This window comes from Mauremys reevesii, linkage group 1, assembly GCF_016161935.1.
Source record: "Mauremys reevesii isolate NIE-2019 linkage group 1, ASM1616193v1, whole genome shotgun sequence".
Taxonomy (NCBI): Eukaryota; Metazoa; Chordata; order Testudines; family Geoemydidae; genus Mauremys; species Mauremys reevesii.
The window spans coordinates 357,490,976-357,507,783 of NC_052623.1; the positions used below are offsets into that span (position 1 = coordinate 357,490,976).

A 16,808-nucleotide genomic window follows, 5' to 3' on the forward strand; every position below is an offset into this window, starting at 1 on the left:
CGCCCACACGAAACATGATGATGGTGAGGCCGCCGGTGCACTGAGACCCCTGCCTGCCATGCGGACAGGGGCGCGCTCTCCTGGTTGAGAACCTCTGTCTTATTAGAGTGTCAGCTCTTTGGGGCACGGCCCATCATTTCGTCCTCTGTACGTACAGCACCTAGCACAGTGGGGTCCCGGTCCTTGGAGCAACCTGCCGGGCACTACAATCGCACTGTTAGGAGCTGGCTGGAACGTTGCTCTGGGGAAACGAGCGTGTGACCATGCCCAGGCGCTTCTGGCTGCGTATTGTTCTGGGTAGGGCTGCGTGTGGGAAGGCAGAACGGAGCCAACTGGGAAAGACCGAGAGAGCGAATGTGAAGGAGCAGGTGCAAGCACAGTGGCTGACGCTGGAAGAAACCTGGAATGAGACGAGCACGCTTGGTGCTGTGCGCGAAGGATGCTGTTTCCTGCTTTCGGTTTCCTTCTAGACTTGGAGCCGCAGCACGCGGTACGTTCTTTGGAGACCAGCAAAAACGCATCAAAGAAAATACCCGATTCCATCCTCTGCCAGCTGGAACGGCCCCGGGACCCCAGGACTTTTGGACTAGCTGCTCGGGTCAGAAAGAGACAATACAAACAATAACAATAACCATACTAGGGTGACCAGAGGTCCTGATTTTATAGGGACAGTCCTGATATTTGGGTCTTTTTCTTGTGTAGGCTCCTATTACCCTGCCACCCACAGTCCCGATTTTTCACACTTGCTGTCTGGTCGCGCTAAACAATACCATGCTGACTGCATTGTCACAAAGCCTTGGACAAGGGCCCTCTCAAGAGGCTGCTCCGGAGAGCGAGTGGTCATGGGGTGAGAGGTCTGCCCCCAGGGCTTCCAATCCAGCTCTACGTTCAACCCTGAAACTCTGGCCCTCGGCTAAGGCGCAGAAGCGTCCGGGGTAAATTCCCTTTCCAAAGCCCAACATGAAACAAAACTTCTACCTAATCCATCTATGCTCCCCTCCCTCTGCTTCTGCATCCAGCCAATCGCCCCCCTCCCCCCAGACCCACCCATCCCGACTAGCTCTCTGCCTGGCTGTCTGACTAGGAACACTCCACGGATAGATGCTGGTGTCCGGGTTTTTAATGGCCTAGCCTTAAGCATGGGCGGTGCCACCCCAAACAGCCCCGCGGGGCCCTGCCCACCCTCCATCCCAAGGCCCCCGCCTGCTGCTGGTTGGCTCCAGGCCAAGCAGGCTGCTCCTCTTCCGGGAAGGGAAGCCTGCTGGGGCTGAGGCTCGGGCAGCTGGGAATTGGGGTGGCTGGGGCCGCCCAGCACTGGGGGGTCCCCCGGCACTGGGGCCACACCACCTAGTGCTCCAGGGCTGGGGGGGGGGATGCATGCTGCCCGCCGGGCACTCTGGAACTGGAGGCACTCGGGTGACCCGGAGCTGCGGGGGGACAGAGAGGGCTGGCGGCTGGGGGGGGGGGTTCTGAGCTTGGAGGGGGAGGGGGCAGGGCCTCAGGTGGAAGGGGTGGGCCAGGCCAGGGGCTAGCCCCACCCCCACCCCCCAGCACCTGGTTCACCCACTGCCCATGGCCCTGAGCACTGCTGGGAGTTTGATCCCTTTTCTGTGAGCGGGGAACAGCCTTCGTTTTGTTTTTGAAACTGGAGCTGGCTGGGAACTGTTTGTTGTGAGCTTTCACTCCCCAGGTTAGTTTGTTCCTTGGCCCAGGACAAGGGAAGCCTGGTGTGAGCAGGTACCAGCGCTCCTGGGGGTTGCGCCGGGGCTGTTGTTGTTGATCTGCCTTTATGCAGCGTTGGAAACATTCCTTTGGAAGCACAAGCTGCTGCCGGTGGGTTTCTGTGTCCCAGGCTTCCTGCCTTCCCGGACGAGGGATAGCTGGGATGCTTGGGATGTTTGACACTATAAACTTTCCCTTCCAAATGGCAGCCAGCCCAGCTGAGACAAAGGGCAGTGGGGCAGGGATGAAACTGATATGGAGCCAACACAGACTGCTTGTGAGGCTAGAAAACCCAGCGGTTACAGCTACAACCCCCAGCTGATGGATAGGCCCAGGAGAGAAAGTGAAGCCCTGTCTGGATCAGTGAGAGGCGTGTATACACCGAGGAGGTGGGTGATCACAGCTGCCCAGCTGGCTTCCTGACCCAGTTTTTGTCTCCAATGGTTATTCCTAACCTTGGTTATATATCGTCCTTTATTAAAGAAAATGCTTTACGGGTCTGAGCCCGAGAGTAGCATAATCTTGACCTGCTCTCCCATCCCATCCCATCCCATTCTATTCTATTCTATGCAGAGGTGGCAGCGCTGCCTAGCTAGATAAGGGTGCCTGAGAATTTCCCATTAGAACACTCTTTTCAGTTGCTTGTAACTTCGCCAAACTGTAACGGGTTGGGCTGGTTTCCCATGCCAGGTGTCTGCATAAAGGGTGTTTTGTTAAAGTTTCATCTGAATCAGTTCGGTCATTTCTGAGACTGGGATTACGGGGAAAGACGTCGTTTTTCCCATGTTACTTTTTTTTTTTTACACCCATTTAGTTGCAAAGCCTTAGCACCTCCCATGCTTTGGAGCAGGGACTTGAAGTTTGCCAGGTATATTGCTCTGGTGTCACCGAGGTGTACATTTCGACGTGCACGTGCTCCTTAGAGACTTGTTAGCGTTCGGTAGCTAAATCCTCGGAAGGTTCCATCTCCAGTGAGCTTGGTCCATCTCCGCACAGCTCCTACATGTGGCTGGATGGCGCGTCTCTGGCATCTCCCAGAGCAACTGACCATGCGCCATCCCAGGGCTACAGGGGCTGAGCAAAACTTGACCTTGCAATTGCCACGGGACACTGTGGGGGACCAGGTACCAGAACTGAGAACAGGGCAACTGTCTCTCCTGTGCTCTCAGTGCCCCTACGGCTGGGCCCAGGCGACGTAGAGGGGAAGGTTATTGCAACTAGTTACACTGCTCTCCTGTGCTAACTATCCCACCCTGCCAGTGACCCAAGATGGGGGTCAATATGGTTCCACATGACGGAATTTCTCCTGTTTCAAATTCTAATTTTTTTTAACTATAGCAACGTACGTCCAAAAAAACTGTTACCGAAGATTAAGGTTGCAAAGTCCAGCACTCAAAAGTTAGGCAATGCCAGAAGGAAGTTCGCCCAGGACATCCTTAAATTAGCCCCTCGTCTCGCAGGGGTATTGTGAAGATAAATACATGCGAGCCCCATAGATACACGCTAATGTGGTGTTCAGGGTAGGGCTTGGCTGGTGTGGGTTAAATAAGGCCTGGGGCTCCATGCTGAGTGTGGAGGATACAAAGCGATATCGAATAACTGACTGAGACGGGTCCTGGGGCAAACACCCCATAAGATCACGTAATTAAAGGCTGGCTCGTAAGGGATACACACGAGGGGGCTGAAATAAGGTTGCACAGGCAACTTAATGCTGGCCTTTCCTCAGATCCAGTGGGGGGCTGTTCCCCAGTCGCAGCCTGGCCCCCACGCAAGCGCTGTCCCCTGCACAGGCGAGCTGTTCTGCCAATGGTCTAGATCTTGAGCCGTAGCCCCATTGATTACTCCAGCCTAGATCCCCCCTCCTGCCACTCCAGTCCTGATCTCTGGCCTCCCTTGCTATGCCAGGCCCGTCCCTCCCAGATCTGCTGCGCCCCACATTCCTAACCCACAGCCACTTCTGCTAGTCCAGCTCTGGGTTCTCCACACACACCGCTGTGCCAAGGCCTCTGCGTCCTGTCGACTGCAGCTGCCCCCCTTCAACTCTCCGCTACTCCAGTTCTGGGCTTCCCAGATGCTCAGCTCTGCTAATACTCCTCAATCCCAGCCCACAGCCCTCTGCTATTCCAGGCCTTGACGTGTGTCAAACTGCGTGGAGGGCTTGTGCCCACCTGGAACGCCTGGGTGAGCCCCTGCTATGTAGTTTACTTATGGCCTAGCAGGGTTTGAACCTAGACTCACCAGGCTAAAGGCCAGTACAGACTCCTGCTGTCAGCGCGTCCAGTTTGCTTTGCCTTCGCACAGGAAGGCAGCGAGGTTCAGTGGTGTGAGCAGAGGCCTGGGAGCCCTGAATTCCAGCTTGGACACCAACACATGGTGCCCTTGAGCAAGTGACGTAATCCATCCGTGCCTCAGTTTCCCCGCTTGTAAAACTGAGCTAATGTTTAGTCGCTGCCTGTGGGTGAGGTGGGGTGAAGGTCAACGTACGTGCGGACGGTGCAGTGCAGACAGACAGCTCTGTACAGGGGCTGAAGCAGCCAGCGACCAGACAGGAAACATGACTGTGCACAGGGAACGGGTGGGAAGGAAAGAACTTGTCAGCAGGGGGCACTGTGACCTCAGGGGAAAGGGCTGCAGAACGGCAACTGGAGGAGCGTTTAGCCATGGGACAGGCGCTAATTATAGCCCTGCGGCCCCTGCAGTTTTGCCTTTTGCTCCCCAGCCTCCGAGTCACTCACACACTCCTCAAGCAACGTCTGGGCTGGTGAAAGCTGGGAGCGAAGCAGGGGAACCTCCCCGCTCTGTTCGTCTCTTCCCCACCCACCCTCTGCTGGCCCTGGATCCGAATCAGCCCAGTTTTTCCCTGGTGTCACCGCCCACCCCCTGTGCTGCCGCCGGTCACTGGTTAAATGGCCTTAGCCCCGGCTGGTCCCAAAGCAGGTTTCAAAGCCCTTGAGCCCTCTCTCGCGCCCTCCAGGAGCCAGCAGAAGTTACTGGGGTCCTGGAAGGAGAGAACATGGGCCCAGTATGGACAGGGCGCCACCTCTCTCGCTCTGTCCACCTCCTTCTACCCTGGCCCTCTCTCTCCTTCTGGTCTTTTGTGTCGGGTCAGGTTGCCCTGGGCACCACACGCCGCAGCCAGTGCTGGATGGCCCCGAGCTGGGGCTCTGCTTGGCTTATGGGCGGGTTCCACGCTGCATCCGGCAGGGCCCGTGGCGCCACCGAGCGCAGCAAAGCCGTGCTGAGGGGGAAGGGAGCGAGGCAGCCACAGGGGGAGCACTAGGGTGACCAGATGTCCCGATTTTATAGGGACAGTCCCGATATTTGGGCCTGTGTCTTATATAGGTGCCTATTACCCCCCACCCCACGTCCCGATTTTTCACCCTTGCAGTCTGGTCACCCTAGGGAGGAAGCAGCCCTGCCGGGGGCCTAGGGTCAGTGTGGGGAGAAAGGAGAATAACCTTCTTTTCCCCAGCCGGTCCCCTATGGGCTCCAACCCTGGGGCTGCCCACCCAGGCCCAGCCACTAATGCTATTACCAGCAAGACAGTGGCAGGCTCTGAAAGGCCTTTGTAAATGGCCTGTTTATTTCTGCAGCTCCCAGGTCAGGGCATCCTGTGCAGCTCTGATCCTGCCAGAGCTCTTATCTGCTAAACCACCATGCAGCACATATTCTCCATCCCAGCTGGGCCTGCCTGCGATCTCACTGCCGTGAACCAGGAGGAATCCGTCTGGACTCACTGTCGGAGAGAGGAGAACAGGCCCATATTGTGCTGCTGCTGCGAGAGCACATGGGCCCTCGGCGGGGGCACCACCGTGACACAGCTGACGATTCACAAGGAGGCTGGCCTCAGAGGAGCTCACCAGGGAATCACTAAGGTTGACTGATGATGTTACACATCATACAGCGAGGAAGAAACTTCCCTTCCCTGGGGAGCCGCAGGTACCTGAATATTCCTCAGCATTCAAAAAGAGAGAAAAGACATTCTTGTCATATTATTGGGAGCCACCAGATGGTGCTGTAGCTGGTAGGGTTACACATTCTTTTAAAATGATTGTGTAGGCAGTTAGATCTTGGAGAAATGCTGTGGGGTTAGTTGTGGTGTAGTTCTTGGAAACTGAGTGTTAAGCACTCTTAACACAGTTAAAAGTGTTTGCTGCCTTAGACTCTCTAGCTGAAATAATTTTTTAGGTGTAGAGTTGTTGCCTACAGGATACCCTCATGAGCAAACACGTTACTGTTTACAATGCAATTACATAGATTTGCATGTGAAAACAGTGAGAAAGGCAAACATCAGCTGCGTTTGGATTATTCGCGGGGAACAATTTAGTAGATGATTGCAGCACTTTGCTCATGGATAATCTACAGCGAAGACTTTGATTCTAACAGATGGGCTCATTATATGCACTTGCCCAGTGAATGGTTAGTGCGAAAGTATTTCATCAAACTATTTGCTATTGCAAAATGAGTGGAACATCTCACGCTATGTGATGGGTCAGCTAGATCACGTTATTGTTTTTGCTCCTAGGCTGGATGTTTCCCAAACCCACAGAGCCCTTTCAAATGTACATAGGGAATCAAAGCAGGCAACAGACACCACAGAACCTGATGGGTTGTTTTAATTCAGGCAAATGTTTGCAAATACTTTTTTGCAGTATCTTCTTAGCTCTATCTAAGTCTGTTTATTGCCTTCCTGTCATTTCTGTGAGGTGCTCAAGACACCATGGCACTGAGCAGGCGATATAAACACTGACTGCAGATTAGATTAGCTAGAGGTCTCCGTGTGTGTCTGCAGGCAGGAGGAGCCAGTCAGGGCTGAAATTGGCATGAAAAGAGGCGTGTGTTTTGTTTTACTGCTTAGTGGCCTTTTCACAAAGAACCAACCACTCCAGTCTGGCTTAAGGGTTTAGCTAATCCCCAGAGGCTAATTGAGATCTGACACGTGGATTCACAGAGCCGGCCTGGACTATGCGAAAAAAGCCCTGGTTGTGCACAAATGCTGGAACGTGGCACCACAGCTGAGATGCTCTGAGCTGGCAGAGGGGACGACGCTCTCGGCGGCCTTCTGCATGCGCTAGCACGGTTGTGCTGCCCTGCCCTACGGCTAAGCTTAGTGCCTGGCTCCTCCTGCCCTATGGCTCCGGCTGGGTTCTCGCTCTGAACTACCAAAGCAGACTCAGCGCTGGGGAACGATCCCATTCTCCAGCTGTCTCAAGGGAGACCACTCCCAGTCATAAGCTACCTAAGTACAAAGCTACAGGACCAGAAAAGGCTGCGATCTTCTTCCTCAAGCAGGCCACTGCAGGCCTGGCATGACTCCAATGAGATTAGTATTATTATTGGGGGACGGAAGGTGGCTGTGAAGGGAGAGGTGGGGTGAAGGGATAGGAGTGGGAGCAGTCGGGGGTGGGGGGTGGCCCCAGGCTGGAAAGGGGGTTTCCTGTCCTGGTAGTTCCTGCCAGTTCCATGGCCCAATCCCAGGTGCTGCTGCCGCTACTCCAGCCCTGCCAGGTCCCACTCTTGCATCTGCCCCCCACTCACCACCACATGTGTGAGTTTACATGGGGATGGATCCCCCACAATATTTCCATAGTGGGGTGCTAGTCCCCCTCCCCCACCCGGTTCCTCCGCCCCGGTATTTATGGGCATTGTGTTAGCACCTATGAGGCCGTAGCAGCCTATGAACACGCCAGGGAAAGCCCTCGGTCACGGTGCTAGCAGTATGTGCTGGGGCAGGCATGTCTATCCAGGAGGCGGGGAGATTTATTTCCTCTGCCTTTATACAGTCAAACCCTTTGGTGACAGGGCTCCATTCTCCCCATGGGAAATGACAGTGTTTTGCTGTGGATGAGAGTTCCCCAGGCCATGCTGGATTCTGCTCGCCTCTCCTGCTGACAGCGCGTGGGTCATCCTGGCAGGACTCCTGCCCCGGGCTCTTGCATAAATATTCCTTTGTCTAAAGGAAGCTGGGCACCACACCCCACGACTGATACCCCTCCTCCGCAGTGCACAATTCAGACCTGCTCCCCGTCCAATCTCCCTGTCCAGCGCTGGCTGAGAGAGGAACGGAGCAGGTAGCAGGAATGTGAGTTGTGAAATGCAGCGTCGATTGCAAACAACCTGAACCACGGATCGCAGACGCAAACACCAGCCAGATAACCAGCCAGCCAAACGTGCAGGGCCCTGGTGTCAGGCCTGAACCCCCCCGCCCCCCCCCCGCCCCACACACACACACACACCTCGGGGTGACCCTGGCCCTGTGCTTCCTTAGTGTTGAACAATCCATTCATTCTCTCTGTATACACGTTTAAAGTGGCAGAGTGAAATTCAGCGTGATCAAATTGACGCTCGCTGAAAGGTGGAATTCAGGTGGGAGGAGATGCCAAAGACAGGACTATTTCCTTCTCTATTTCAGTGTTCCACGGTTCTCACTGCAAGGAAAAAATGCAGAGAATTCGAAGGGGGGGACACAAAAATGATCCAGGGGCTGGAAAACAAGCTGTACCAGGTGAGGGTAGAGGAGCTCAACGGATTCAGCTGATCAAAGGGAAGCGTCGCGCGGTGACTTGAGTGCTGTGTCTGACACACGGACAGGAGAACAGCTACTGGGCGGCTTTTCAATCTTGCTGACAAAGACGGAACAAGATCCAACGGCTGGCAGCTGGAATTAGACCAACTCAGCGGTGCAGTAAGGTGCAGCCGTTTCTTGGCAGTGGGGGTGGTTAGACGTTGGAACCGTTCACTGGGGCAGTGATGGCCTTTACAAGGAGCTTAGAGACCTTCTGGAGAGAGAGGCTTTAATCCAGAAATTGGCAGAAATTCAGCTGCTTGTGCGTGTTATGAGTAAGCCTGGATGGACGTGGACGTCCCATCCAGCCTGGGAATCTGTGACTCTGTGAATGCCCCGTTCATCCCCTGCCTTCACAGGCCATGGGGAGAATGGGGTTGCCAGGATTGCCCTCCCGATAGGGTTGCCACTCGTCCAGTTTTCACCCAGACCGTTCGGGTTCTGGCTTGTGCATCCCAGCACCATTTGACAAGCCCTGATCTGGGGAGGAAGAGGCAGAGCAGGGGGCAGGGCCTTGGGGGGCCAGCTACCAACCATTAGATGGGTGGCCACCCTAGCCCTCAGCGTGCTCATAACACTCGCGGCTGTGTACGATGACAATGTCTAAATCGCATTCTTTAGGCTTCAGCTGGTTACCTCCAGGGGTCAGGAAGGAATTGCCCCCTTGATACACCGTTATAATTGTGGGGTGGGGCGTGGCAGGTTGCCTTCCTGTGAAGCATCAAAGGTTGGCCCCGGTGAGCAATGGGTACTGGCGGGGATGGACCAGTGTTGTGAGGTGGTGCAGAGCAGCCTCTGTCTCACATACCTGGCTAGTGGGTCTTGCTTCCATGCGGAGGCTCTAACTGAGCCCCAGATTTGGGGTCAGGAAGGAATTTCTCCCGTCAGTGTGGCAGGGACTTTGGGGGGGTTTCGCCTTCCTCTGCAGCGTGGGTCACCTGTCAGGATACCCGGGCAGGTCTCAGTTCCTGCCACCACAAACACCTCGGACATTTCTGGCATCTCAGACTCTCCTGGTCTCTGCCTGTCGGGACAGTTAATTAAAGTCAGCTTAAGTTTGGTTAAGAAAATAATATCCGCTCTATGGTTTGTGACTAGTACGGGAAAGGCCCCAATCAACACATAAAAGAAGGTCATGAGAATAAGAAGTAATATTGCTTGTAGTGTGGGAAAGACGTTTGAACTGCTCAAGTGAAAAGCTGCAGCAATAAGACAAAGGGAAACTGTCTTAAAAGAAACAAGCGAAACCCTTCCCACTGCTCTCCTGGTAAGCACGGGGGGCGGGGGGAGGAGATCAGAAGGAAAGGCCTTGGCAGAAGGGAAGGAGCAAGGCTGAACTTCTTCAAACTGGGATTTGCTAAAGCTAGCGAGTTAGCTGGGGTGTCTAAAGAGAGCGGTGAATGTGAAGGTGCTTTGTCAGACCCGACCTGATCACGCAGGGGCACAGCAGGCTGAGACGGTCATCCCCAAGGCTGGCCCGTTTGTAAGTACACTGATCACATGCTTGTGAACACTTTGTTACTGTGCTGGGCATAGTGACGGCTGGTTTTTAGACTGTAGACGTGTGTGGAGCAATTGTATAAATGCCATTTGGCCATTGGATTTAATCAAGGACTTTCTGGTTAAATTAGTGTTCTGGGAGTATCCTGCCTAAATGATAATAAATCCAGTGTTCTGGGGAGGGTCCCCCACTGGCATTACTTTCAGTTGCTCTAAAGCCCCAGACTGAAGGCATAGAGACGTGTCCTCCAGGGCCAGGATAATTTCTCTCCTAACGAGAAAATCAGTAGCAAAAGGGAGATGGAAGGTGCTTTGGATACCTGTGTGGAAAGCTTCTTGGCAAAGCTTGGCAGAGGTCTGTCGAGTGCCACTGAACTTTTAAAGAATAAGACCTGTGGGTGACCTTGAAGACAAATATTAACACTGCCTTCTTAACCCCCCCAGGGTAAAGAAAGCCACCTAAGGCAGTGGCGTTGCACGTGGTGGCTAAGGCTTTGCAGGCAAAGTGCGCCACCTTGATGGATAAGTGCAAAAAGCACAAAACTCAGCACAGGGCCGCGGAGAGAAATCAGCTGATGAGTGTTTCACTGTGGGAGGTAAGTGATTTAAAGAACGAGCACACGGAGTTCAAAGTAGCTTTTGCACAAATTCACACCTCAGAGTTCAGGGGGAACTAACCAGTCCGGGGCTGTGGACATGTTAAAAACCTGGAAGGCGTCATCCTGGGGGTGCTAATGGGTTAAACGCTTGGTTTAATAATGAATCCCAGTTATAGCAGTACAGCTCGGGGACAGTCACGCTCGGTGGAACCCTGGCAGTCAGATCATGCAAACAGGAGGTTAGGTGGTAAAATCACCACCACTCTGCCTTTGTCCCCAGGAGCCTTTACAGCCGTTCCGAAGGAACATGGACTCTTTGCCCAAAGAAATGCCCTGTGAAGAATCAATTGTAAATGGCTGCTGCCGGCAGAGGGACAATAGCATTTGACTATGACTGAAAAGGACAGAGGGATTTCTGTGAGGTTGGACGGCTTCTCAGTGTACCAGTGGGGATGTAACCTGGGTACAGTCATGGAACCAAATTATGAAGAACAATGAGAGGGGCATTGATCAGCCCAAAGAACAGATTGTAAGAAAAAAGGGGAAACCATCTAGTAAGTTACAAATCCTGCCTGTGGGAACAAGACCAATCTCAGTGTAACAATCAGCTCACGGACGGCTCCGATAGCTGAGACAGAGAAGGGAGGAAAAACAGCAGTAAAACCAACCATTGCTAGGATACAGCAGTTACCAGCACCAGAACAGTTCTCGCGCCAGTGGAAAAACTTATTCGAAGCTTAAGTATCAAAATAAAATGGCAGGTTAGAAATGTGAGCAACTTCAGTGTGTCCTCGGCTCCTAACGCACAATCTACAAAGGGAAAACGGCAGGAGCATCAAACCATTTTTAGGAAAGAGGAAGGTTCGGAGCCTCCGCTGGGGGCGAAGCCAAGCAAGTTAAAAATATTTCTTTGGTGTCTTATAATAAACGGTTTACAGCCCGGCGAGGAGCCGCAGAGTTTAATTTTAGGAACCCCCCAGCTATTTAAACAGAAAAGGTAAAATGTCCATGTGAAATAAATTGGCTTTAAAAAAAATCCACTAAAATCTATCCAAATCTTTCATTCAAAGCTGCAGAACTGACAGACACTTTTTGCCAAGCACAGGTAGCCAGTGTTTGTAGGGTTCGTTATTTAGCATGTAAACCTTTGCTTTTATACAGTTCAACGTCTTTCTAACTAAGAACCAGAGGACGGGATCGTAGCTGTGGCAGAGTCGGGCAGGACCGGGAGAGTGGGGCGAGACCTTGGATCCTCTTCCAATAACAAAGCAGCAGCTGAAAGAGCGGCAGGAGAAGAATGAAAAATGACAGAGCCAGCGCCCCTCGGGAGCAAGGGCAGGGGTGAGCTGCACAACAGAAGCAATGTTAGGAACACAGAGCCGTAAGGCGGCCCTGAGCAATCAGACAGTCACTTTGCTATGGGGCCATGGAAACTCTGCAAGCACAAAATAAAGTTGCCCCTCATGAGAAGATTGATGTAACTAATATAATGTTATAGCGAAGAAAAATGGGAGTTAAACTCTGGGAGGAATGTGCATTTCCCCCGGGACTGTGCAATGGATATGGAAAAGGGGTAAAAGAAAGGTGAACAAAACATGCTATTTAATTCAACTCTTCTTTTTCCGGTGGCCGTGTGCTTCGGAAGCAGAAACCAACCCAGCACCAGAAAAGATCCGTGCGTTTCAGAAATGGCCCTTAACCGGTGTAAATCTTTTCCAAACGTTATGATGAAGTGTGGTGTAAAGTAAATGTTGTTAGGGAGTGAAACGCTACCTGGTGGTGTGGTGTAAATGAAAAAGAGTAATTGTATTACAGCTAAGTAACTGAATAATAGATTGAAATGCCCTAGATTGAAAACAAATCCAGCTAATGGTTTAAGGTTAAACCTGTTAAGAAAATGTTGTGCAATATGGAGATGATATTCTGGTGCACACTGCTGACAGGAAGCCCTTTAAAAGCATTGGAAACCCTGTTCGCAGGAGGTTTCCTTCCTGGGACTACCCCTGCAGCCCAACCAGCAAGCTGCAGACAGACAGAAGGGTGAAGTGATTGTGGAGCTGCCCCTCCCTGGTTCAGATCCAGTGCTGCGATCGCCGCTGGGTGTGACGGGCTTTAGTCAGGATTTCATCCCTGCCTAGGCAATTGCTGCACGTCTCTACCAGCTCCTGCAATAAAAGCTCAAGAAGGAATGGCCCCGCCCCCAGACATTAGGAGAGCGTAGCCGTGTTAGTCTGTATCCACAGGAACAACGAGGAGTCTGGTGGCACCTTAAAGACTAACAGATTTATTTGGGCATAAGCTTTTGTGGGTAAAAAACCCTCACATTAAAAGAGGCTTTAACACAAGCGCCAGGTCTTGGCACCTCAGATTAGAGAAAACTTTTTGGCTTGTTTGAAACAAGCAGGGACGCAGCCGTTTCAGCTGCGTGGATGCAGGACACAGGACAACCTATTGCGTATGCATCCAGGATACTGAATGGAGCTAAAAACACTTTTTGCCTGTTTGGTGGCCTCAACACATTTTAGATGGGGGTTGGGACGCTGCTCATACTCCCTTCAAGTAGCCTTGGTCTGGTAAAACCAAGGGTGGGACAGTGTCTGCGCCCGCGAGTGTCCTGGAAAAGGGGCCCTCGCCTTTTCTCCCATGAGCAGTGAGCAGTTAAATTCTGAAGGGCTGCACCCTGAGGGGCTGAGAGCATATGTTGATGGGTCGGCCTATCACAGCTAGGGTGACCAGACAGCAAATGTGAAAAATCAGGATGGGGTGGGGGGTAATAGGAGCCTATATAAGAAAAAGACTCCAAAATCGGGACTGTGCCGGTAAAATCGGGACACCAGGTCACCCTAGGCCCAGGATCTGTGCAGTACAGGGCAGTACGAACACCGCCCAGTACGCGGAACTGGCTGCTGTAACAGAGGGATTCCCACACTGTACCAAAGGACAAGTGCCGGCAGGTGTGATACGTTCAGACTCTCAGTGAGTGTCTCCCCTGGTGGAGCACGAATTTATTTTGCCTGCAGCTCACGATCCTTGATGCTATCGAGCCCTTTTGTCCTGTGCCTGGGAACTCACGAATCAATGGGGTGAGTCAGCGGAGTCTGTGGTTAAGGTAAAAGTTCACTGCAGACATGGGGAAGGCAGCAAGAAAACAGCACGGGGTGGATGAAGCTGCTGCCAGTGGAGCTCCAGTGTGGGTCCCACCCCCTGCTCATCCGGTCCTTGCTGGTCCCACTCCAGCACTTTGATTTAATAACATTCCAAGAGGCTGCTCCACAGGGATCTGCTCTTAAACAAAAAGTCATGCACGGGGCGCTGAACCCGTTCAACCGCAATTCGCTCCTTGGTTTAGCTTCCGCGCTCTGATGGGTGCTGGAACTTGGGGTGCTGCCCTACCCCCTAGCAGGAGGTGGTTTCCATCAGACAGTTTGGTTCAATGGCTCTCAGCCCCCCCACGGTACAAATTACTCCAGCATCCCTGCCCACTTTGAATTCCTCCACAGCCTCTTCAAAGGGAAATGTTGTGATTGGTGCATGAGGTACCGTCGGGGGCCCACCGAAGTGCTGATGCCACTTAGCAGTGACTGATGAAGGCAGCCGGGGGGCCCGTGTTAGCCATTGCCTGGTTTGTGCTAATAGCAATCCACCAGGGAAAGCAGGCTGTGGATTTCCCCGGGCACAGCACTTCTGAGAGCCATGGGAAAGATTGCAGATTAACTCCACAGGGGAGTTGCCCCCGCACAAGAAGAGGCAGCCAATATTTACGGGTAATCGTTGATGCCTCGCCTACTGGAAAAGCCTTGGCTCCTGTTACAGCCAAACTCTTAGAGTGGAACATGTCTTTTCTGGAGGATGCCCCACACCATAGACAGTAACCGGGGAACAACCTTCGCAGGGAAGGTGATGAAAGATGATTGCATCATGCTGGGACTAGAGTAAAAATTTCACATCTTAGAGTCATAGAATCAGAGAATCTCAGGGTTGGAAGGGAGCTCAGGAGGTATCTAGTCCCACCCTCTGCTCAAAGCAGGACCAACCCCAACTAAATCATCCCAGCCTTATCTCCCCCAGGCTTCTGGCTCAGTGGAAAGGCCAAACTGAACGATCAGAACAATGCGAGAGAAGGTGGTATGTGAACCAGGCGAAGACTGGGATGGAAAATTGCCTGTGATTCTTATGATTTTAAGGGGAACCCAAAATAAACCAAGCGGGATCTCTCCTTTAACTGCCATGACAAGCTGAGAAACGAAACTCCCAGAGCATTTGTTCACTGGTCCCATGCCAAGCTTAATGAAGGAAGGGTTGGTCACAGAACAATGGGTCAGACCGCTGGAAAAAAATGGTACAAGTCATGTGCGTGTGTAGTGCAGAGTAGCAGGGATGGGATCATGCCAAAAACGAGGGCATTGCTTTACCAACAAGCCCAAAATCCAGAGGGCAGAGCGCTGGTCCTAACCCCGGAAAAACCCCATTTCCAGCACCTAGGTGGTGAGGCCACTGCTATCTAATGCAAAGAAGGCAGCTCTGCAGTTCTCTGGTATGAACAGAAGCAGGACCTACAAGCAAGGATCGATGGCTACATGCTACTCCAGTTGAATCTGGTTAATTGTTCCCACTGAGGCCATGTCTACACTAACGAGCTTACGGTGCCACCGATACAGCTGTGTTGCTGCAAGCGCATTCATGTCGCCGCATTGTGCTCTCCCGTCGACATTATAAAACCAGCTCAAGGAGCGGCGCTAGCGACATCAGCAGGAGAGCGTCTCCCGCCGACATAACGCTGGGCACACGAGTGCTTAAGCCGGCAAAAATTATGTTGCTCTGGGGGTTGTTTTTTCACACCTCTGAGCAATAACAATTTTGCTGACATGAGCACTAGTGTAGGCGTGGCCTAGGGCAGCACGGGAAATCGTAGTTTGTTCTTCAGGCTGTTGGTAGCATCCGGAGAGGCCAGTGTGATTGTGCATGGAGAAGGCACGTCAATAAAACGCAGAAATAACAATACGAGTTTGGGGATCTGAGGAAGCAGCTGTCCTTGAAGTGACAGCCGGAGCCCAGCTCAGTCAGGGTGTGAAATAAACAATGCCACCGGATATCGCACACAATTCTGTAAGTGTCCTGAAGACAAGCAAACAAAAAGGTGATTGCATAAGAATTGACAATTGTAGCATCAGTCCCTATTTAGGGAATGGTACGATTTGAGTTTTCCATATGTGCATGCTGGGCATGAGGGGCATTACACGTTTTGTGTTTCCTGTAACATTTAATCGAACAAGCGTTTAGCAATGTGCACCCTTCGGAGCGTCAGGGAAGGTAGCCATAAGGGCGGCACAAATACCGTACATTGGAAAAAAAACCACAATGCCCCACGGTGGAGGCAGGACCCAGTAATGGACGGGTATTAAGGCCCCTTAAAAAGCTGTTCAATTTATACATGTACCTGTGTTGTTCAACTTGACTTCACTGCATTTGCCAAAGGGATTATGTCTGCCAGGGTTTGGCCAATGGTAATGCACAATGATAAAGGACTCTTGGAAAGACTTTGTCGATAGAAATGCAGATATAAGCAGAGTCTGAAAGAACTGATGAATTCTCCCCTGACAGCTAGTTAGAAGGGGGAGAGACTTCATGAGCAAACTGTATTTACATGAATACACCCTCTCCGGTGGACTGAGAGCAATCAATGGGACACAATCATTCCGGGGTACAAAATATATCGGAAGGACAGAACAGGCCGTGCAGGGGGAGGAGTGGCACTATATGTGAAAGAAAGTGTAGATTCAAATGAAGTAAAAATCTTAAGCGAATCCACATGTTCCATAGAATCTCTATGGATAGAAATTTCATGCTCTAATAAAAATATAACATTAGGGATCTATTATCAACCACCTGACCGGGACAGTAATAGTGATGATGAAATGCTAAGGGAAATTAGAGAGGCTATCAAAATTAAGAACCCAATAATAGTGGGGGATTTCAATTATCCCCATATTGACTGGGAACATTTCACTTCAGGACGAAATGCAGAGATAAAATTTCTCGATACTTTAAATGACTGCTTCATGGAGCAGCTGGTACGGGAACCCACAAGGGGAGAGGCAACTCTAGATTTAATCCTGAGTGGAGCGCAGGAGCTGGTCCAAGACGTAACTATAGCAGGACCGCTTGCAAATAGTGACCATAATACACTAGCATTCAACAGCCCTGTGGTGGGAAGAACACCTCAACTGCCCAACACTGTGGCATTTAATTTCAAAAGAGGGAACTATACAAAAATGAGGGGGTTAGTTAAACAAAAGTTAAAAGGTACAGTGACTAAAGTGAAATCCCTGCAAGTTGCCTGGGCCCTTTTTAAAGACACCATAATAGAGGCCCAACTTCAATGTATACCCCAAATTAAGAAACACAGTAAAAGAACTAAAAAA

General features: G+C 51.8%; 1 long non-coding RNA gene across 1 annotated transcript; it reads left to right on the forward strand.

The window, feature by feature from the left end:
- The first annotated feature begins 5,412 nt into the window (after positions 1–5,412).
- LOC120395328 lies at positions 5,413–12,245 on the forward strand. The gene is made up of 3 exons (XR_005592595.1): positions 5,413–5,661; positions 10,232–10,383; positions 11,548–12,245. It is a non-coding gene; the product is annotated as an uncharacterized LOC120395328 (long non-coding RNA).
- The last annotated feature ends 4,563 nt before the right edge of the window (positions 12,246–16,808 follow it).